A 22,966-nucleotide genomic window follows, 5' to 3' on the forward strand; every position below is an offset into this window, starting at 1 on the left:
GGTTATAGAAGATATGAAGGACAGAATAAAGAAATTCAAAGACTCCAATGAGAATAAAAACAGTTCTTATCAGAACCTTTGGGATACAGCTAAAGCAGTGCTCAGAGGTCAATTTATATCAATAAATGCACACATACAAAAAGAAGAAAGGGCCAAAATCAAAGAATTATCCCTACAATTTGAACAAACAGAAAGAGAGCAACAAAACAAACCCTCAGGCACCAGAAGAAAGAATAAAAATTAGAGCAGAACTAAATAAAATAGAAAACAGAAAAACAATTGAAAGAGTTAACAAGACCAAAAACTGGTTCTTTGAAAAAATTAACAAAATTGATAAACCATTGGCCAAACTGACAAAAGAAAAACAGGAGAGGAAGAAAATAACCCGAATAAGAAATGAGATGGGAGATATTACAACAGACCCAAATTAAAAGAGTCATACCAGATTACTACAAAAAATTGTACTCTAACAAATTTGAAAACCTAGAAGAAATGGATGAATTCCTAGAAACACACTACCTCCTAAACGAACAGAAACAGAGGTAGAACAACTAAATAAACCCATAACAAAAGAAGAGATTGAACAGGTAATCAAAAAACTTCCAACAAAAAAAAAACCCTCGGCTCTTCGGACAGGGATTGGACTGGACAGTGGGTTGGAGAGGGATGCTGGTGCGGAGTGGGCTTCTTGGAACGGGTGGACGCTTGAGACTATGTTGGCATCTCCTGCCTGGAGGGGAGATGAGAGGGTGGGTGGGGTTAGAAGCTGGCGAAAAGGACACGAAAAGAGAGAGTGGAGGGAGAGAATAGGCTGTCTCCTTAGGGGGAGAGTAATTGGGAGTGTGTAGCAAGGTGTATGTGGGCTTTTGTGTGAGAGACTGACTTGATTTGTGAACTTTCACTTAAAGCACAATAAAAATTATATATATATATAAAAAGAACACAAGGTAATTACGAGCCCAGGAGACAGAAAGGGCCACATAAACCAGAGGCTACAGCAGCCTGAGACCAGAAGGACTAAGATGGTACCTGGCTACAACCGATGACTGTCCTTACAAGGAACACAACGGAGAACCCCTGAGGGAGCAGGAGAGCAGTGGGGTGCAAGCGCCAAATTCTCATAAGAAGACCAGACTGAATGGTCTCACTGAGACTAGAAGGACCCCGGTGGTCATGGCTCCCAGACCTTCTGTTGGCCCAGGACAGAACCATTCCAAAAGCCAACTCTTCAGACAGGGATTGGACTGGACAATGGGTTGGAGAGGGATGCTGTTGAGGAATGAGCTTCTTGGATCAGGTGGACACTTGAAACTATGTTGGCATCTCCTGCCAGGAGAGGAGAGGGTAGAGGGGGTTAGAAGCTGGCAAAATGGACACGAAAAGAGAGAGTGGAGGGAGGGAGCAGGCTGTCTCATTAGGGGGAGGGCAATTGGGAGTATGTAGCAAGGTGTATATAAGTTTTTGTGTGAAAGACTGACTTTATTTGTAAACTTTCACTCAAAGCACAATAAAAATTAAAAAAAAAAAGCCCTGGCCCGGAAGGTTTCACTGCAGAGTTCTACCAAACTTTCAGAGAAGAGTTAACACCACTACTACTAAAGGTATTTCAGAGCATAGAAAAGGACAGAATACTCCCAAACTCATTCTATGAAGCCAGCATATCCCTGATACCAAAACCAGGTAAACATACCAAAAAAAAAAAAGAAAATTACAGACCTATATCCCTCATGAACTTAGATGCAAAAATCCTCAACAAAATTTTAGCCAATACAAAATAATTCTATTATGAAAACATTCTGCATCCCACTTTGAAGTGTGGCATCTGGGGTCTTAAATGCTAACAACCGGCCATCTAAGATGCATCAATCGGTCTCAACCCGCCTGGATCAAAGGAGAATGAAGAACACCAAGGTCACACGATAACTATGAGCCCAAGAGACGGAAAGGGCCACATGAACCAGAGACTTACATCATCCTGAGACCAGAAGAGCTAGATGGTGCCCGGCCACAACCGATGACTGCCCTGACAGGGAGCACAACAGAGAACCCCTGAGGGAGCAGGAGAGCAGTGGGATGCAGACCCCAAATTCTCATAAAAAGACCATACTTAATGGTCTGACGGAGACTAGAAGAATCCCAGCAGTCATGGTCCCCAAACTTTCTGTTGGCCCAGGACAGGAACCATTCCCGAAGACAACTCATCAGACATGGAAGGGACTGGACAATGGGTTGGAGAGAGATGCTGATGAAGAGTGAGCTACTTGTATCAGGTGGACACTTGAGACTGTGTTGGCATCTCCTGTCTGGAGGGGAGATGGGAGGGTAGAGAGGGTTAGAAACTGGCAAAACCATCACAAAAGGAGAGACTGGAAGGAGGGAGTGGGCTGACTCATTAGGGGGAGAATAAGTGGGAGTATGGAGTAAGGCGTATATAAGCTTATATGTGACAGACTGACGACTTGTAAACTTTCACTTAAAGCACAATAAAAATTATTAAAAAAAAATTCTAGCCAATAGAATTCAACAACATATCAAAAGAATAATTCACCGTGACCAAATGGGATTCATACTGGGTATGCAGGAATGGTTCAACATTAGAAAAACAATGAATGTAATCCATCATATAAATAAAAACAAAAGACAAGAACCACATGATCTTATCAATTGATGTAGAAAAGGCATTTGACAAAGTCCAGTACCTATTCATGATAAAAACTCTCAGCAAAATAGGAATAGAAGGGAAATTCCTCAACATAAGAAAGGGCATTTGTACAAAGCCAACATCATCCTAAATGGAGAGAGTTTGAAAGTATTCCCCTTGAGAGCAGGAACCAGACAAGGATGCCCTTTATCACCACTCTTATTCAACATTGTGCTGGAGGTCCTAGCCAGAGCAATTAGGCTAGATAAAGAAACAAAGGGCATCCAGATTGGTAGTAAAAATATCTCTATTTGCAGATGACATGATCTTACACACAGAAAACCCTAAAGAATCCTCAAGAAAACTACTGAAACTAATAGAAGAGTTCAGCAGAGTATCAGGATACAGGATAAACATACAAAAATCAGTTTGATTCCTCTACACCAATAAAAAGAACATCAAAGAGGAAATCACCAAATCAACACCATTTATAGTAGCCCCCAAGAAGATAAAATACTTAGAAATAAATCTAACCGGAGATGTAAGAGACCTATACAAGGAAAACTACAAGACACTACTGCAAGAAACCAAAATAGACCTACATAAGTAGAAAAACATACCTTGCTCATGAATAAGAAGACTTAAGATTGTAAAAATGTCTATTCTACCAAAAGCCATCTATAGATACAATGCAATTCCAATCCAAATCCCAATGACATTTTTTAATGAGATGGAGAAACAAATCACGAACTTCATATGGAAGGGAAAGAGGCCCCGGATAAGTAAAGCACTACTGAAAAAGAAGAACAAAGTGGGACCCTCACTCTACCTGATTTTAGAACCTATTATACCACCACAGTAGTCAAAGCAGCCTGGTACTGGTAAAACAGATACATAGACCAATGGAACAGAATTGAGGATCCAGACATAAATCCACCCGCCTATGAGTGGCTGATATTTGACAAAGGCCCAAAGTCTGTTAAATGGGGAAAAGACAGTCTTTTAAACAAATGGTGCTGGCATAACTGGATATCCATCTGCAAAAAAATGAAACAAGACCCACACCTCACATCATGCATAAAAACTAACTCAAAATGGATCAAAGACCTAAATATAAAATCTAAAACGATAAAGATCATGGAAGAAAAAATAGGGACAATGCTAGGAGCCATAATACATGGCATAAACAGTATAGAAAACATTACTAACAATGCAGAACAGAAATTAGATAACTGGGAGCTCCTAAAAATCAAGCACCTATGCTCAACCAAAGACTTCACCAAAAGAGTAAAAAGACTACCTACAGACTAGGAAAAAGTTTTTAGCTATGACATTTCTGATCAGCACCTGATCTCTAAAATCTGCATGATACTGCAAAAACTCAACTGCAAAAAGACAAACAACCCAATTAAAAAATGGGCAAAAGATATGAATAGACACATCACTAAAGAAGACATTCAGGTAGCTAACAGATATATGAGGAAATGTTCACGATCATTAGCCGTTAGAAAAATGCAGATCAAAACTACAATGAGATTTCATCTCACTCCAACAAGGCTCGCATTAATCCAAAAAACACAAAATAATAAATGTTGGAGAGGCTGTAGAGGGATTGGAACACTTATACACTGCTGGTGGGAATGTAAAATGGTACAATGACTTTGGAAATCGATTTGGCGCTTCCTTAAAAAGTTAGAAATAGAACTACCATATGATCCAGCAATCCCACTCCTTGGAATATATCCTAGAGAAATAAGAGCCTTTACACAAACAGATATATGCACACCCATGTTTACTGCAGCACTGTTTACAATAGCAAAAAGATGGAAGCCACCAAAGTGCCCATCAACAGATGAATGGATAAATAAATTATGGTTATTCACACAATGGAATACTACCCACTGCCGTCGAGTCGATTTCGACTCATAGCGACCCTGTAGGACAGAGTAGAACTGTCCTGTAGAGTTTCCAAGGAGCGCCTAGCGGATTTGAACTGCCAAACTCTTGGTTAACAGCCGTAGCACTTAACCACTACGCCACCAGGGTTTCAAATAGAATACTACACATCGATAAAGAACAGTGAGGAATCTGTGAAACATTTCATAACATGGAGGAACCTGGAAGGCATTCTGCTGAGTGAAATTCGTCAGTTGCAAAAGGACAAATATTGTATAAGACCACTATTATAACAACTTGAGAAACAGTTTAAACTGAGAAGAAAACATTCTTTTGTGGTTACAAGAGGGGGGAGGAAGGGAGGGTGAGAGAGGGGCATTCACTAATTAGATAGTAGATAAGAACTACTTTAGGTGAAGGGAAAGACAGCACACAAAACAGGGGAGGTCAGCACAATTGGACTAAACCAAAAGCAAGGAATTTTCCTGAATATACTGAATGCTTCGAAGGCCAGCGTAGCAGGGGGAGGGGTCTGAGGACCATGGTTGCAGGGGACATCTAAGTCAATTGGCATAACAAAATCTATTAAGAAAACATTTTGCATCCCACTTTGAAGAGTGGCATCTGGGGTCTTAAACGCTAGCAAGTAGCCATCTAAGATGCATCAATTGGTCTCAACCCACCTGAATCAAAGGAGAATGAAGAACACCAAGGACGCAAGGTGATTACGAGCCCAAGAGACAGAAAGGGCCACATGAACCACAGACTACATCAGCCTGAGACCAGAAGAACTAAATGGTGCCCAGCTACAACCAATGACTGCCCTGACAGGGAACACAACAGAGAACCCCTGAGGGAGCAGGAGAGCAGTGGGATGCAGACCCCAAATTCTCATAAGACCAGACTTAATGGTCTGACTGAGACTAGAAGGACCTTGGTGGTCATGGCCCCCAGACCTTCTGTTGGCCCAGGACAGGAACCATTTCCGAAGCCAACTCTTCAGACGTGGATTGGACTAGACAATGGGTTGGACAGGGATGGTGGTGAGGAATGAGCTTCTTGGATCAGGTGGACACTTGAGACTATGTTGGCATCTCCTGCCTGGAGGGGAGATGGGGGGTGGTCAGAAGCTGGCAAAATGGACACGAAAAGACAGAGTGGAGGGAGAAAGTGGGCTGTCTCATTAGGGGGAGAGTAATTGGGAGTGTGTAGCAAGGTGTATATGGGTTTTTGTGTGAGACTGACTTGATTTGTAAACTTTCACTTAAAGCACAATAAAAATTATTAAAAAAAAAAAAAAAGAAGAGGGGAAGAGACACAGAGAACCAGGGAGAAGGCCATGGAAAGAGAGAGGCAGATATTGGAGTGACACTGCCACACACCAAGGAATGCCTGGGGATACCAGAACTGAAAGAGGCAAGCAAGGATCCTCCCCTAGAGCCTTTGGAGAGAGAACAGCACTACTGACATGGTGAATTTGGACTTCTGGCCCCCAGAACTGTGAGAGAATAAATTTCTGTTGTTTTAAGCCAAAAAAAAAAAAAGACAAATAACCCAATTAAAAAATGGGCAAAGGATAAGAACAAGTACTTCACTAAAGAAGACATTCAGGTAGCTAACAGATACATGAGGAAATGCTCATGATCATTAGCCATTAGAGAAATGCAAATCAAAACAACAATGAGATTCCACCTCACTCCAACAAGGCTGGCATTAATCCAAAATACACAAAATAATAAATGTTGGAGAGAGAGGTTGTGGAGAGACTGGAACACTTATACACTGCTGGTGGGAATGTAAAATGGTACAACCACTTTGGAAATTGATTTGGTGCTTCCTTAAAAACTAGAAATAGAACTACCATACGATCCAGCAATCCCACTCCTTGGAATATATCCTAGAGAAATAAGAGCCTTTATGCGAACAGATACATGCACACCCATGTTCATTGTAGCACTGTTTACAATAGCAAAAAGATGGAAACAACCAAGGTGCCCATCGATGGATGAATGGATAAATTATGATATATTCATACAATGGAATACTCATCAATAAAGAACAATGATGAATTCATGAAACATTTTATAACATGAAGGAATCTGGAAGGCATCATGCTGAGTGAAATTAGTCAGTTGCAAAAGGACAAATATTGTATGAGACCACTATTATAAGAACTTGAAAAATAGTTTAAACAGAGAAAACATTCTTTGATGGTTATAAGAGTGGGGACGGAGGAAGAGAGGGAGAGGGGTTCTCACTAATTAGACAGTAGATAAGAACTATTTTAGGTGAAGTGAAAGACAATGCACAACACAGGAGAGGTCAGCGCAACTGGACTAAACCGAAAGCAAAGAAGTTTCCTGAATAAACTGAATGTTTTGAAGGCCAGTGTAGCAGGGGCAGGGGCTTGGGGACCATGGTTTCAGGGGACATCTAAGTTAATTGGCAGAATAAAATCTATTAAGAAAACATTCTGCATCCCACTTTGGAGAGTGGCGTCTGGGGTCTTAAACACTAGCAAGCGGCCATCTGAAATGCATCAACTGGTCTCAATCTACCTGGAGCAAAGGCAAATGAAGAACGCCAAAGACACAAGGTAATTATGAGCCCAAGAGACAGAAAGGACCACATAAACCGGAGACTGCACTAGCCTGAGACCAGAAGAACTAGATGGTGCCCAGCTAAAATTGATGACTGCCCTGACAGGGAACACAGAAGAGAACCCCTGAGGGAGCAAGAGAGCAGTGGGATGCAGACGCCAAATTCTTGTAAGAAGACCAGACTTAACGGTCTGACTGAGACTAGAAGGACCCCGGATGTTGTGGTCCCCACACCTTCTGTTAGCCCAAGACAGGAACCATTCCCAAAGCCAACTCTTCAGATAGGGATTGGACTGGACTATGGGATAGAAAATGATACTGGTGAAGAGTGAGCTTCTTGGATCAAGTAGACAAATGAGACTATGTAGGCAGCTCCTGTCTGGAGAGTAGATGAGAGGGCAGAAGGGGTCAGAAGCTGGCTGAATGGACACGAAAAGAGAGAGTGAAGAGAAGGAGTGTGCTGCTCCATTAGGGGGAGAGAAACTAGGAGTATATAGCAAGGTGTATATAAATTTTTATATGAGAGACTGATTTGATTTGTAAACTTTCACTTAAAGCAAAATAAAAATTAAAAAAAAAAAAAAGAAACTGATAAATTGGACTGCCTCAAAATTAAAAACTCTGTTCATCCAAAGATACCATTAAAAAAGAGGAAGGGCAACTGGTTGAATAGACACAAGAAACCTGGGGTGGAAGGGGGAGTGTGCTGTCACACTGTAGGGATTGTAACTAGTGTTACATAACAATGCGTGTAGAAATTTTTGTATGAGAGATTGACTTTAGTTGGAAACTTTCACCTGAAGTACAATTGAAAAAAAAAAAGAGAGAGAGAAAGGGCAAACTACTGACTAACCCAGTACACCCAGTGCCGTCGAGTCAGTACTAGGTAAAGATATTTGCAATAATATATTCAATAAAGTATTTTTTTAGACACAGCATCCAATTAAAAATGGGCAGCAAACTTGAATAGACATTTCATAAAGATGGATAGCCAAATGGACAATGAACATACGAAAATGCGTTCAGCTTCATTAGTATCAGGGAAATTTAGATAGTATTTGAAATGAGATAATATTTCACACCCACCAGAATGGCTTAATTAAAAATAGCAACGATAATACATATAATACCAAGTATCTGTGAAGATATGGAACAATGGGAAGTCAAACACATTGTTGGTAGGAGTGTAAATTGGTGTAACTGGGAACGTGTAGTAATGCGGGCATGACGTCCATTTGGGCAATGTCTGACTGCATATACATCCGTGGCCCCATAATAGGGTTCAGAAATCTCAATCATAGAATGGGCTGTAGTGGATGTAACACTTAAGAAATACTTCCAAACTATGCAATATTTTCATGAGAGTTACACAGTACCGTATGTGTTCGTTTGTTATTGTGAATCATCATATGTATTTCACTCAAATTTTTACAGCCTCCACCAGACTGGGTCCAGCACAACTAGGTGGTGCCTGGCTACTACCAACGACTGCTCTAACAGGAATCACAATAGAGGGTTCCGGGCAGAGATGGAGAAAAATGTAGAACAAAATTCAAACTCACAAAAAAGGACCAGACTCACTGGTCTGACAGAGGCTGGAGAAACCCTGAGAGTATGGCTCTGGAAACCCTTTTAACTCAGTACTGAGGTCACTCCTGATGTTTACCGTTCAGCCAAAGGTTAGACAAGCCCATAAAACAAACAAAAATACACATAGCTCAACCATGTATATGAGACCAAATGGGCATACCAGCCCAGGGGTAAGGATAAGAAGGCAGAAGGGAACAGGAAAGCTGGATGAATGGAAATGGGGAACCCAAGGTCGAGAAGGGGAGAGTGTTAAAACATGCTGGGGTTGGCAACCGATGTCATAAAACAATAAATGTATTGTTTCATGAGAAACTAATTTTCTCTGTAAACCTTCATTTAAAGCATAATTAAAAAGAAAAAAAAAATTTTTTTAATATAATAGGCTTTATGGCAGTGCGTTCTTAAGTCCAAGATGTCTGTAAGTCAGAGGCTCATAACCTGGGGACTGCCTATATATAACATGGTGTTTGCAGAATGTCCAAATTACATAACATCCTATTTCACAGAATGTATCATGGACATTAAGTGACACATGACTGTAATTGGAAAACTGTTTGACATTATCTCCTAAAGCTGAATATACACATATGCCCAATGTAGCAATTTCACTTCACTCCTAGACATATAACAGAAGTGCATATACAAATGTTCACCAAAAGATACATTCCAGAATGTTCACAGCAGCATTCTTCATAATAGCCAAAATCAGAAGAGAACTCGAATGTCCACTGACATTAGAATGGATAATACTACTCACTACACAGCAACGAGAGTGCACGAACTACTGTTAACACAACAGCTTGGGTGAATCTCACAAACAACATTTGGTGCAGGGCTTCGAACCGCTTCTGCCTGGTTCAGTCATGGCAAGAAAGCAAAACCTGAATGGACCCAAATTTTTTAAATGTGGTTGAGCCGGAACCATAACTGGAACGGGAAAAATTACAGGCTGAAGCCCCACTAGAAATTTAATCTCCCTCTTAGAAAATAAAGGCAGCATGTGGGTTGCATAGCAACCAAGTCTCTTGACTGGCGGAGTTAGAAACAGCAGTGTCCTGCTCAAAGATGGTGGCTGACTACACTGCTTTGAATGTATGTTGCTCCTCACAGTCCTAGCAATAATCCAGTCTCCCACATCAGGCTCCTGAAAGGGCTCACTATGCCTCTTCCTCGTCTCCTATTCCATGGCTTTGACTTGTAATTTTTCCCATACTGGTTATTGTTCCACTTTGCTCAAATTTTAAAAATTCAGGTCTGTTCCAATTTTGCTTTGTTGACCACACTGAACCAGTTCAAACTGATTTGAGGCCTTGGTTTAGTGAGAGGAGCCAGACACAAGAGTATACATTATTGCTGTCCACAGTGCCATTTTTGCAGTTGTTGTTGGAAGTGATATTCTTTGTAATTGCTCCAGACTCATAGAAGCACGTCTCTTTGTAAGAGAAAGAATGAAGGGGTTTGGGAAGTAGAGCTTTTTGATTTTTAGATGGTTACTTTGGTTGTTGTTACCTGTAATGGCTGAAAGGAAAGTAGAAGTTATGCTGCAGCTGAGGATAGAAAAGCTGCATCTGGAGTGGCTTGGGCATAAGGAGGTAAGCAGATAAGCAAGGTGACTGATAGGGGCCCAGCCAGGGTCTACTGGTTCAGCCGAGCCAGAGGCCCGAGGCCATATGCATATGAATGCAAAAATAGTGGAGGAGAGAGGATGAAACTGGAATGTTTTAAAAAAAAATTTATGTGTTTAGGACTATGAATATACTATGGATATTGAATGTTTCCAGTGTCGTAAAATAGACCTAAATGTATGATTAAAAAAAAAATGTATGATAGAAATGAATATTGGGTATTATAGAGTACAGAGAGTGTGTAATGCCACCTACAGCCATACTTGATTGGATATGCTAAAAGGAGAACTAGGATTTGCCCAGTGAAACACAGGCTTTTTGTTTCAAGCCAATAGCCCTGTGTATACAGTAGGGGCTTAGGTTAAAAACCTTAGCCCCACCCAGATTCTGCATTTGAAAAGACATGCAGAACTACCCAGAAATGCTGAGAGAACAGAACATCTGTATTTGAAGGAAGAACCTGCAGAAAAAAAAGACTATTTTGCTCTTTGAATTTCAAGCAAGTGATTTGCCATTGGATACACTGAGGCAGAAAAAGTCAGTGCCCATAGGAAGGAACCCCCTTCCAGGACTGGAAGGGAGCTGGCGAGTAGACAGCCTGGTATACTCTCCTGCGGTGATCACCTGGGTCCATTCATGAGTGGAAGTAGGGGAAGTGCAGCAATGAAGAGACAGGCTGAGTTTGGACATGTTTCATTGGCACCTGTTGACCTAGCCCATGAGGGCTAGGGATGACAGAGAAAGCGCTGGCTAGTCAGAAGTGCAGGGAGTTTTGTGTACTCTTGAGTTTAGTGGTAGAGTCTGTTGGCCTAGCCCAAGGGGGCTAGGGATGAGAGAAAGGGCTACCCATTGTGATCTACGTTGGATGGCTGGGGGTGAGCTGACCAGAACCCTACCCAATGAAGAGAAAGGTGTTTGACACCATGAGCTGGTGGAAACTGTTGGAATTTGATGGCTTGCTCTGGACCAGACTTTGCTTATGGATGCAGATCCTCAAAGTTCCAACTGGAACAAGATTCTTCAGACAAAAGAACATGCCTGTCTCCTCATAGTAATGGTTTGATACAAAAAACAAACTTATTGCCATCAAATCAATTCTTACTCATAGCAACCCTACAGGGCAGGGTAGAGCTGCCCCCATAGGGTTTCCACGCAGCAGCTGGTGGATTCCAACTAGCTGACCTTTCGATTAGCCGCTAATCCAGGGCTCCACTGGTCTGATAAGGACGGGCAATTTAAACATTGGCTATCTAAAACGGGGGGAGATAAAGGCATGAAGTAATTGGCTTACATGCTTTCCTGGGTGTGTTTACACTCAAAATGAGGGGGACAAGGGAGGATCCCCAGTGAATAGATTTCTCTTTTTCTGATAGGTCTGGGGAAGAAAGGGTGGAGGACGATGCTGACAGGATTATGTGATTCAGCTGTGAGTAATGACTGTTAACAGGGTTAATCGTGATTGTAAAAACTGTAACTGTAGAAGCTGTAAGTGTGAAACAGTAGAGTAAGGGGGAGGAACTGTTAGATTGGAGTATAGTGGCTGAACCTAAAGTCCCTTACAGGTTTTGCTATGCTGATATCTCGTGAGGCTCAGAGCAAGGGAATAATCTCTCGGTTAAATTTTATCAGACACCAGAAAGGGTGAAGACGAGATGACTTTGGAGAACCTGACCAGATACCTGGTGCAGACATGAATGGCTGATGCCTGAGTAACCTCACCCTTATGAAATCTGTCCTACTGCAGGACTAATTGTTAATGACTGTTTTGGACTGGTAAATGATTGGGAGGGGGAAAGTACCCTCCAAGTACAAAAGAACCACGGCTAGAAAAGCCAGGGGGTGGCCTGAGGTGATAGCTCTTGTGTCGTCATTCTTGCCATGGTCTTCTAACTCCCACCCAAGTGACTGGGTGGGATTGTGCAAATAAGGTAATTATAGTCCACCAAGGGGATTGGTCAGTTTTGCCATCCTGCTAGGATTAAAAGAACCAATTCCGGAGAAGAGAGAGGATCTCACCACCACCAAGGAAGAACAGTCAGGAGTGGAGTGAGTCCTTTGGACCTGGGATTCCTGTGCTGAGACTCTCCTAGACCCAAGAGATAGAGAGCTGTAACACTGAAGACAGCAACACAGTGAGAAGCGGCAGAGAAACGGCAGCAGCAGAGGCAGCAAACCAGGAGACCAGCAGGAGATGGGAGAGTGGGCTTCTCAGCCCACAGAGCAAGAAAGCTAAGTGTCTCAGGCAGGAGGCTTGGTGGCAGAGTAGGGTGCCTCCAGGCACTTGGTGGAGCTAGAGCTGAGCGCCTTTGGGCTATAGCTTACTGGCAGAGTGAGGTGACTCTGGGCACTTATTGGCCGAGCTAAAAGAGCTTTGTAACACTTGCTCAGGCAGGGTAGAGGCCGAGGGGCCAGACAGAGGCATGCTTGAAGGCACAGCTGAGAAGTGGTTGCCCTGATGGAAGAACTGTAGCCTGAGCGTTCCTGAACCTGAATTGTAACCTGTTACTTCCCTAATAAACGCCATAATCGTGAGTATTGTTTGTGAGTTCTGTGTGGCCACTGCAATGAATTATCAAATTCAGCAGAGAAATAGAGGGTGCCGTGAAAGGGATAGTTGGTGTCACAATTGTTAAGGATGGTAGAGAGAGGGGGCATGTCTGACCTCCGCCTCAGAGGAATCGGCCTTGGGCTGTTGATCTTGATTCTCCTTCCCCCTCGTGAAATTAGAGGAGGTTGAGATACCTCTGCCATGCCATTTTTATAATTGTATCAATCCATTTATGTATTACTCCCTTAAATTAAAAACAGGTAAAAGTCAGGACGGTGGTTACTTGGAAAGCGGGGTAACTAGGAAGAGGGTATGAGAGGGTTTCCAGGTGCTAATAAGCTTCTAGTCCTTCACCTGAGTGCTAGACATGCAGCTACGTTCACTTCGTGAAAATTTCTTGAACTGTACACTCATGAATATGTGTACTTCCAAAAAGCGTATATTACAATTTAATAAAAAGTTAAGAAAATTGCCTAGACACCAAAGAGGCCCATGTTTAGAAAGGATTCAGGATTTAGTCAAGTGATAATCTCACTGACGGCACATCCCCAAGCTAAGTGGCTAACAGAATGAAACCAAGTCTTCATGTTCAAATTGAGTGATTAAGAAGGAAAACAATCAACCCCTTATAGAACCAAAGATAGCCAGGAATTAATCCCCAAAAAAACATTTTCCTACCAGGGTCTACATGGAGTAGGTAGGTAGGTGAGTGGGTGGGTGGGTGTGTGAGAGGTGAGAACAGGCAAAACTCATCAACAGTGTTAGAAATCAGGGTAGTGATTACCTTTGCAGGGGGGCAGTAATTAGAAGGTGGTAGAGGGGGCTTCTGGGAGTGCTGGGACAGGTGTGCTCACTTGTGAAAATTCACCTAACTGTACACTTATGTTTTGTGAGCCTTCCTTGTTGATGCTAAAACTTCAAAAAATGCTAAAAAAAAAAAAAAAAAAAAGTACAGGCTCTGTGGTCAGACAGATCTATGTTCCACCCCAGTTCCACAATTCACTGACTGGTAAATTGCTTTACCTGTCTGGACCTTGGTTTTCTCATCTGGAAAATGAAGATAATAACCCTTACCTCACAGGAGTTATTACTCATTTACTGGAGTAAATGAAATACTATCAGGAAAAGTGCTTAGTCCTGGGCTTGACATATACTAAATACACAAATAATGGTGGTTATCACCTTACAGATGAAAACTGAAGCTCAGAGAGAGGGTGACTGTCTAAACCAGGATTTGAACTTGGTCTCTCTGACTCCATCACGCTATCTCTTGCGGGGCTCTTAAGGAGTTTAGGGCCCAGCATTGCACCTGGCTTCTTGGAGTCTCCATATGGTTTGGGTTTTCCAGGCTGCTCAGGAAATCCAGTGGGAGACCACACAGCATTGTGGGCTTTGGAGTCAGCCAGTTCTGAGTTCAAGTTCTGATACCACCATTTAAGTACGTGTGAATTTGGGCAAGTGTCTTCGCTGTGACTCAGTTTTGTCTCTAAAATAGAGGTAATAACAGCACCTTTCTTGTAGTGCTGTGGGAAAATTACACAGAATAATGTAGAAAGAACTTGGCATCTGGCATGCAGTAATTGCTCAATAAAAGGCAGCTATTGTTACTAACAATAACTAAAAGGTCGGCAGCTGGAATATACCTCAGGCGCTGCTTGGAAACTCTATGGGGCAGTTCTACTCTGTCCTATAGGGTCGCTATGAGTTGGAATCTGAGTTGGAATCAACTCCACGGCAGTGGGTTTGGTTTTTTTTATTGTTATTATAATCATAATCTTCTACCTCACCTGCTCTGGCCCCCGAACAGAGCAGGGCCTGTCCCAGCCCAGCTCCAGGTCTGTGCTTTCCTGACCAGAGCTCCCACAATGAGGCCCACTGTGCCAGCGGTCCTACTGGCAACATTAACACCCTCGAGGGAAAGCACAATAAACAGGGTGCCTGGGCCCTGGCCATGGCTGTCCTTTGCCTTCATTCACTTCTGGATCTTCAAGAGCCCGAGGAGCCTCTCTTCGCTGGGGAAACCAGAGCAGAGGGAGTGCTGCTGGCAGAGAGACCTACCCTGCTAGAAACTGACAAATCCATGGAGCAGAGGGAACGCTGCTGGCAGAGAGACCTACCCTGCTAGAAACTGACAAGTCCAATCTCTTCCACTAGTCATTCAAGGCCTCCAGAATTGGAACCAGTGTTCTGGCCTACTTGATCCCCACTGATCCCTACTCCAGCTGGCCTGGCCTCCATTATATTAGAAAAGACGTCATATATATAGGGTCACCTTCAGACCTTTGCTCGGTCTGCTCACTTTTACTTGGGACCCCATCCAAATCCAACTACTTTTTCTACTTTCTATTCTAAATACTGCCCCCACTCCCAAATATACATTTGTGTACCTCCTTCAGGAAGCATCCTGTGACCACTCTAGCCTGCGCTCTTTTCGAACCTTCCTCTTTTTCTTAGCTAATGCCTATTCACCCTCAAGAGTCCCTGGGTGTTGCAAACAGTTAATGTACCCAGCCCCTAGCCAAAAGGTTGGGTTCAAGTCCACCCAGAGGTACCTCAGAAGAAAGACCTGGTGATCTACTTCTGAAAAATCAACTACTGAAAAACCTGTGGAGCACAGTTCTATTCTGACACAGGTGAGGTCACCATGAGTTGGAACTGACCCAACGGCAACTGGATAATCACCCTCAGATCTCAGGGTCAATGTCAATTCCTCTGGGCAGCCTTCCCTGACCTGTCTGAATGCTCTTGCTGTATGCCCCCACAGGGCTCACCCCAGTACTTTGTACTGATGCTTGTTTAATTATCTGTCTTCCTTCTGGACTGCCAGCTCCAAGAGGGGCAGGGACTAGGCTGGCTTTGTTGGCACTGTATCCCTGGGTCTAGCCCCGTGATTCATTTGATAGCTTTTTACTGAACTCTGAGTAAAATGGTAAGCACATCAAAGTCCTGGCCCTCAGGGAGCATACAGCTCCAGAGGGAGAAAGACACCCACCTACAAATCACACAAAACGCACATCAAGCGGTAACTGGGACCAGTGTTCTGTAGGAGGTACCTGGAGCTCTGAGGGTCGATAACTAGGGAAGCTGCCCTGGACTGGAGAGTCAGAGCAGGTTTCCTTGGAAGCGACATTTCCAGCGAAGACACATAGGATGAGTCACAGCTAACTCTGGTGGTGGGAAGAGAAGGGGAAAGTGTTCCAGGCAGAAGAAAGAGATATGCAAAGGCTGCAAGGGGAGATGGTGCGTGGGACATGGGCACCACAGGCCCGATGCTAGGACTATTTGCCGAATGAACCAGGAAAGAATGGAGCACCCAGCGTGGGTGCTGACACAGTAGGGTTCAACAAATGCCTAGTGAAGAAATCACTAGGGACTTGCAGGTTGTGCCACATACAGCACCTGGGCCACTAGGCATGTTCTTGTTCCTCTTGCCCAGTGTACCAGGACATAGCTGAACACCTGCTGGCTGCAAATGAAGCTTCATGACTTCAAAAGAGAGACAGTACCACCAGGGGCTTTGCCTTTTCTGTAGATGTTCGAATCTATTTCCAAGATAGCTGCTCTGCCCTACCCTGGCCCTCAGGTGGAAGAAACACCATCATGACAGCCACCAAGGTCACCAAAAGCCCCCAAAAGACAAACCAGGCAGATAGCACCATCTGTTCAACTTTCCTTTGGCAGTGCCAACCCTGCTGCTCAGGGCTGAGGTAAGCTGGAGGAAAAAGGAGCTGTCCTCATCTTGGTACCAAGGATGAGAGGCCTGGGAGCTGGAACTCCCTGACACTTGTGCCACATCCAGTTGCAGCGCCTGGCACCCACCAGAGGCAACCCATCTCTGCCCACCCCACCCTCTAGGGACCCTCATTCTCATGGGAGGCACTGGCCATCTGAAATTCTGGTAACTGGGGACAGAGGGAACTCTCATTATGACAGAACACCACACAGTAAGAACCCTGTGTCTTTCTCCATCCCCGTTCTTGCAGGTTCTCTAAAAACTGGATCCATTGTGAGCTTATAACATCCTGGGGGAAAGGGAATGGGGAGAGAAGGGAGAGAACAAGAGGAACAGGCGCTGCTGCCACTACCAGCATGCTACCTCCATGTCGGTTGCTTCTGGACGTGGTGCTAAGCTCGTTACAGACTTTATTTCACATATTCTCTTACTGAGTTGTCAAAACAACCTTTCCTAGTACCCTCTTCTTGTAACTAATTAATCATTTGCATAATAATTTGTCCTCCCCAGTCATGAGCTCTGGGAGGACAGGACTCTGAATGGACACTCCTGTGTCTTCAGTGCCCAACCTCTGCCTGGCACTTAACTGAGGAAAAGTTTGCTTTTGCCTGAACACCTCACTATAACACTATGTGATAGAGATTGTTACCCCATTTCTGATGAGGATTCCAAGGCTCACACAACTAATAAGAAGCTTGCCTGAGATCACACAACTAACCAGAATGGAACACCAATCTAGACCAGGCCCATGCTTCTCACCAAACCATTTGGTCTTCTGTCCATCCAATGAGGGAAAAGGGAAACTGAGGTCCAAAGGAGGGAGCAGGACGCCACCCATGACCTGATACCCAGCCTACAGAGAGGCTGGGGGAGCCAGAAGCTCTGAGCCTTGGAGCAGTGCCCACCGTGTAAAATACTAACCCTGGAGCTGGGGGGAAACCCAAATGCCCTATTTACAGAGCCTGGAAGCTTTCCAGGAGCAGATCACAGGCCAGAGACTGGGGGCAGGAGACTGCTGTGAGAGAAGTTGGGGCAACTCTGGGAGTTTCCCAGGGGCAGAGATGTAAGTGAGGGTCAGAGGGCATCCCACGAGGTCACCTGGCCTGAAGAGCCTGCAGAGACTAAGCCCTCACGGGCAGGCTATGTTAGGAACAGGCAGGAACAGAAAAAGGGAAGAGCTCACATCACTACTCGGCATGTGCTGATGCCACCTGCAGGCAGAGAGGCCTGGGGATACTGGGCAGGCTAGGAGTCAGACAGCCTGGGTTCTAGTCTTGCAAACGTAATAATAATCATATCCATACAGAACACCAAGTATGTACCGAGAACTGTGCAAAGTATGTGACGTGCATTAACTCATTGGGTTTTCTCAACCACCACATGAGGCATGCGGTTATTATAACCTACAACTTACGGATGAGGCTAAACAATTTGCCATGGACATATGTATATGTACATGGGTATATATGTTTATACAGATACTCATACATGTATTTATGAGTTCAAGACACAGTGAGCTTCACATGCATATTCTCATTTAAGCCAAATATTATTTATGAGAGCCGTATTATCATTTTGTTTTCCAGATGAAGAAACTAGGGTTCAGAGATGTACAGTGACTTGCCCAAGGTGCCCCATAGTGCCTGACTCTAATGCTTGGGCTCTTTACCAGTAGGCTATCGATAGAAATCTTTTCTCCAAGCCTCAGCCTTGCCTTCTGTAGCTCCATGTCTTCCTTACAACTATTGAGTGTTCTTGAGCACTGGGCACAGATGATCAGCTATTGCTGCAAGCATATATCACTTTTTTGCCACAAGTCTGGAAGCTTCCTGAGGGCAAGGACCCTGTGTGAGTTCCAGGTCTCCCCGACACAGTAAGTGTATCTCTGGTTAGTTGCAGGTGAAGGAGGCTCAGCTCTGTGAGGTCCCAGCCAATATTTATCAGCCTCAATGTTCATCAGAGTCCTTATGTGTCAATACATTGCAAACGGTACCTACCCTCATCAGGTTGCAGAGAAGATGCCATAAAATAATGGCAGAAGAGTGGCAACCAATTATTACAAAGAAGAGTGCTATCCCAAGACTAATGTTTGGAGAAACCATTCTGCTCATTTCTGATGCGGGAAAATCAGCTTCAGTGACTAAACCAGATGCAGGACTTTGGTCCCAAAACAGATGACCCAACAGCGTCCTCTAAACCCATACTGCCAGGAGCCAAGAACAGCTGAGGTACTGAAGCCAGGAAAGAACATCGGTGCCAAGAACAGCCCTCTGCCTGGTGGCCCCCAACAATGTGTCCGCAGAATCCTAGTGGTGGTGATGATCACAAAAACCATTATTTTCCTTTGTAGAGAGCTTTAGATCGCAATGAGTTCTTTCACAACCAGTGTCTCATTTTGTCCTCCTACTAGCCTTCAGAGTTAGCAGGGGGAAGGCCATTATTCTCAGTGCACAGACAGGAAAACTAAACTGAGGCCCAGAGAGGAGACAAGGCTTGCCCAAGTTCACACAGCAAGATAGCAGCAGAGCTGGGCTTGAACCCAGGTCCCCCACATAGTTAGTCCAGGGTGCTGGCGTCAACAGCCTGCTCAGCATCTAAGTGCTCTGATTTTTCATTTTCAAATCCTCTGGCCCAGCTCCTCTGCTCTGCCAATAGCCATGCCTGAGTGACGTAATCTAGGCTTAGGGGGTGAGGAGAGAGATCACCCACTGTTCTGCCCCCTATAGGGCAGGCCGCAAAATCTCAGACTCTGTGGAGTACTTCCAAGATCAATGGTCTCCACCAGCAGATTAGCCACACCGCTGCTGCCCCACACATCTAGGCCTAATGTACACTGCCCTCGTCTCCAAATCACATTTATTTCAACACCATCATTTTGCCTACTGTATGTGGCAGAATGAGGATTTGCTGGGCTCTATTAAAAAAAAAAAAGTCCCCATCACCTTCCATGGGCATCAAAAAAGCCAGGACCAAGCTAGCATCCTCCCTGGGGAATATGCAACCACTCTGTTATCAGTGAGAGGTGTCAGGAAGTTTCTACCTTGTCTCCCTCACTATTCCCCAAAATTCTACTAGCTCAGGAACATAGCCAGAGTTAGTGACACCACCAGCTGGTGCTAAAAAGAAAGGCTCTGAGGCAGATACACACACAAATAGTTCTTTATCATCACTGTTATCATCTCAACTGCAATGCATTGAGTCCTTACTGTGTGCCAAACACTGCACTAAGTACATCAGTGCATGATTTCATTTAACCCAATGACCCTCCTTTATAGATGAGGAGCCTGAGGTGGAGAAAGGTCCCTTGCCCAAGCTCCCATAACCAGGAAGCAGAGACATGACCTGATTGAACCATAGTGCTCTACAGCTGTCCTTTCCATCAATGGTGATTACAAAGTTGGAAAAAAGGTACAGCACAAAGCCAGAGCACAATGGCCATTTGTCATCTAAAACAAATCTACATTTTCTCTGACCACTGGTCACTTCAGCAAGTTAGTATAGTTCTGAGATACCCCCACCATTACTTGGCTCCCACTGTTCTGTGACCTCCTCGCAGCCCACTCTTCTCCTTCATCCTGCACCAGCCCCACTGTCTTCTTGCTGTTTTTTAAAATCAAGTATATTACTACCTCAGGACCTCTGCACTTGCTGTGCCCCCTGGCCAGAAGGCTGTGTCACCAGAGTGCTGCATAGCTCACTCATTCAGGTCTCTGCTTAAATATAACCTTATTTAAGACCTGCCCTGACCACCCTCTATAAAAAGGCAACCTCCACTCTCTGGCCCTCCCCATGGCCCTTTCCTACTTTATTTTTTCCATAGTACTTACTACCATCCAATATATGTTTATTATTTGCTGAATGAATGAATGAACTAAAGCAGAGAGGCCCCTCATCCCCAGCAACCACCTCCTGCTCCATGTGAAGCCTCCTCTGGCCCTTTGCAAAGCTGTCTTCCATGCTCATTCTAAGCAGTTTGAACCCTGAAGAGAAACATTCTGGGGGAAACATTTCTGGGGGAAATCATGTAGAGTGATTTTTCCCGAAGTCTCAAGCACATCCCCACCCCCACCCAAAATAATAAAACCCAAATACGCTGACAGGCATAGGCAAAGACTGGAAATCTTGGTCTCCTTTGGCCTAAGAGCAGACAAGGCAAGTTCCACTCACAGAGCTGGAGTGGCCAGAAAAGGCAGTTTCGCTTTCAACTCACCCATCTGGCTCCCGTGGCCCTTAGGTTGCAACCCCACCCCACTCCTTTCCCATTCTGTAGGATATCCTTGCATCCTGTCATTCCTTTTAGGAGCTGATCCAGAATCCCAGCCGTCCCTGAGCTTTGAAGCGCTGCTCTGGGTGGGGGGAACTTAACTCATCCAACAGGTAGGAGAAACAGAGGCTGGTCCTTTCAGCCCTACATCAAGCCCCCATCTTTGAGGGGCATCCTCCAGGGCGTCATTTTCTTTCTGGAGGAAGGGAACTCAGTTATAAAGGCACATTTCTCTAATCTGGGGCAGGCGTAGTGAAGGGAGCTCTCCACTGCTGGCCGAGTTCGATGTATGCAAGCGGCTGCAGCGGCGATGCTGAGGCCCCTGAGGCAGGAGGGAAGGGGGGAATACTCGAGTACATCCCTTAGCTATGACCTACCCGGGGATGGGGCTGCCTTCAGCGTTGGGGACGCTTCGTCGGCGAGGAGAAGCGGAGGATGGGGCCCGTGAGAATCCGGGGCCAGAGATCCTCGGGAGGCAGGGGATCTCGTCAGGCTAGGGCCGGGGTCCGGGGCAGACAGGGGTCGGCAGGGCGGGGCTTGGGATCGCGGGGACTGGAGCCCCGCGCGGGAGGGCGTCGCGACGGGGAAGCCCGTCGCCGTTACCTTGCCCTCAGGGCTGCCTGCAGGGCTGAAGGCCGCCGGGTGCTAGCTCCGGGGCCCAGCCCCTCCCCCGATCCGGCTCCTACGGCTCGGAGCCTGCAGCCACCGCCGCCTCCGCTGTCAACAAACCCCGGGCCCGTCACTTCCGGGGCCGCCCCTTAGCAACAGCGATCGGGTTCCGTCGACCGGTCCGGGGAGAACGCGGGTGGCGTTGGTAGGAGGTTCCGGGATGCCGCGAGCCGCTCCTTTCCGGGACACAGCCCGGTCTCGGGGTGAAAGAGGGGGCGGATTGGGCCCCCACCCCGGCCCAGAGCACCTGTCCTCCAGGGCCCTCTCCCTGGTCTCTGAGGGGCCCGCTAGGGGGACATCCAAATTCGATTCCCGCTCTGATCCTGCCGCTAACCGGCGCGCAGGCAGTGGTTAAGAGTGGGACTGACTCCACATTTCATCGTCTACCTAGACCTCCCTCCGAGCGCCAGCCCCTACATCCAGCAGCCTATGGAAGAACGTCTCTTGGATGTTCCACGGGTATTTCACACACACGTCCAAAACACAGTCATCACCTTCCCCCCAAACCTGCGCCTACATCTCCACCTGGTGAATGTGCCCTCAGCTGCACCCGGGCTGTCGGACAGGAAACTGGCAGTTGGCTTTGGCCCCACCATTACTCTCAGCCCCTCTTCCAGTGTCTGACTCCTAGGGATCTTTTAAACAGCTCCATCTCTCCACTCCCTGCAGTGCCCAACTTCTGCCCACCACCGTTTCGTGTTTGAATTTCTGAAACAGCCTCTTAACGTAACGCCTTGCTCCTTCCGCTCATTATCTCCGCAGCCCCAGAGTGATTATTCCGAAAACATAAATTTGACCAGGGTACCTTCCCACACGTCTGCGTACAACCCTGAATTTAGAGGACAAGGACTTTCATGGTCTGCACTGTTTCCCTCTCCAGCCTCTTGTCACCCTCCCCCTATTTGCCCTTTCCATTCTCCAATCCGGACAGCTTGTGGGACAAAGAACAAGATTTGGCCTTTTTCATCTGGTTTCTGAAAATAGCCTGAGCAGTTGAGGTGCTCTTTGTCTTTCTAAAATAGCCAGGCAAGTAGAAGCCACACATGCCCTACGTCCAGCAACTAACTTCAGGAAGGGAAGGGGGTATGATGCAGTCATCATGCTTATTCATTATTATATCGATCATAACTATGCACTGAGGTACTAGTCATGCATATTCATTGAGGCCCCAATGAATAGAGGACTTTGGACCTTGGAGTTCCCTGGGGCTTCTGGAATTGGTGAGAACATCCTTGCAGGGCAGAGGGTGTGGCACGTTCCTGGGGACAATGGAAGCCTCACACTGAGATCTTGCCCAGACCTTGCCTGATGAGTCTCTTCACTTGTATCTTTTCTGGTTATAATAAATGGGTAACTGTAAGTACGTATAATAGTCTCTGTGAATTTTGTGAGCCATTCTG

At 45.3% G+C, this 22,966-nt stretch overlaps 1 protein-coding gene across 2 annotated transcripts in view; it reads right to left on the reverse strand.

Moving 5' to 3' along the window:
• Window positions 1–21,624, reverse strand: part of ZER1 (zyg-11 related cell cycle regulator) — a 42,556-nt gene extending 20,932 nt beyond the window's left edge. For both annotated transcript variants that reach the window (XM_049896045.1, XM_049896044.1), the window contains exon 1: window positions 21,275–21,624. The gene's annotated coding sequence lies outside the window, so the exon portion shown is untranslated. The remainder of the gene's footprint in view (window positions 1–21,274) is intronic.
• Between the last annotated feature and the right edge of the window lie 1,342 nt (window positions 21,625–22,966).

Source organism: Elephas maximus, chromosome 9 (genome assembly GCF_024166365.1).
Source record: "Elephas maximus indicus isolate mEleMax1 chromosome 9, mEleMax1 primary haplotype, whole genome shotgun sequence".
In the NCBI taxonomy this organism is placed as follows: Eukaryota; Metazoa; Chordata; class Mammalia; order Proboscidea; family Elephantidae; genus Elephas; species Elephas maximus.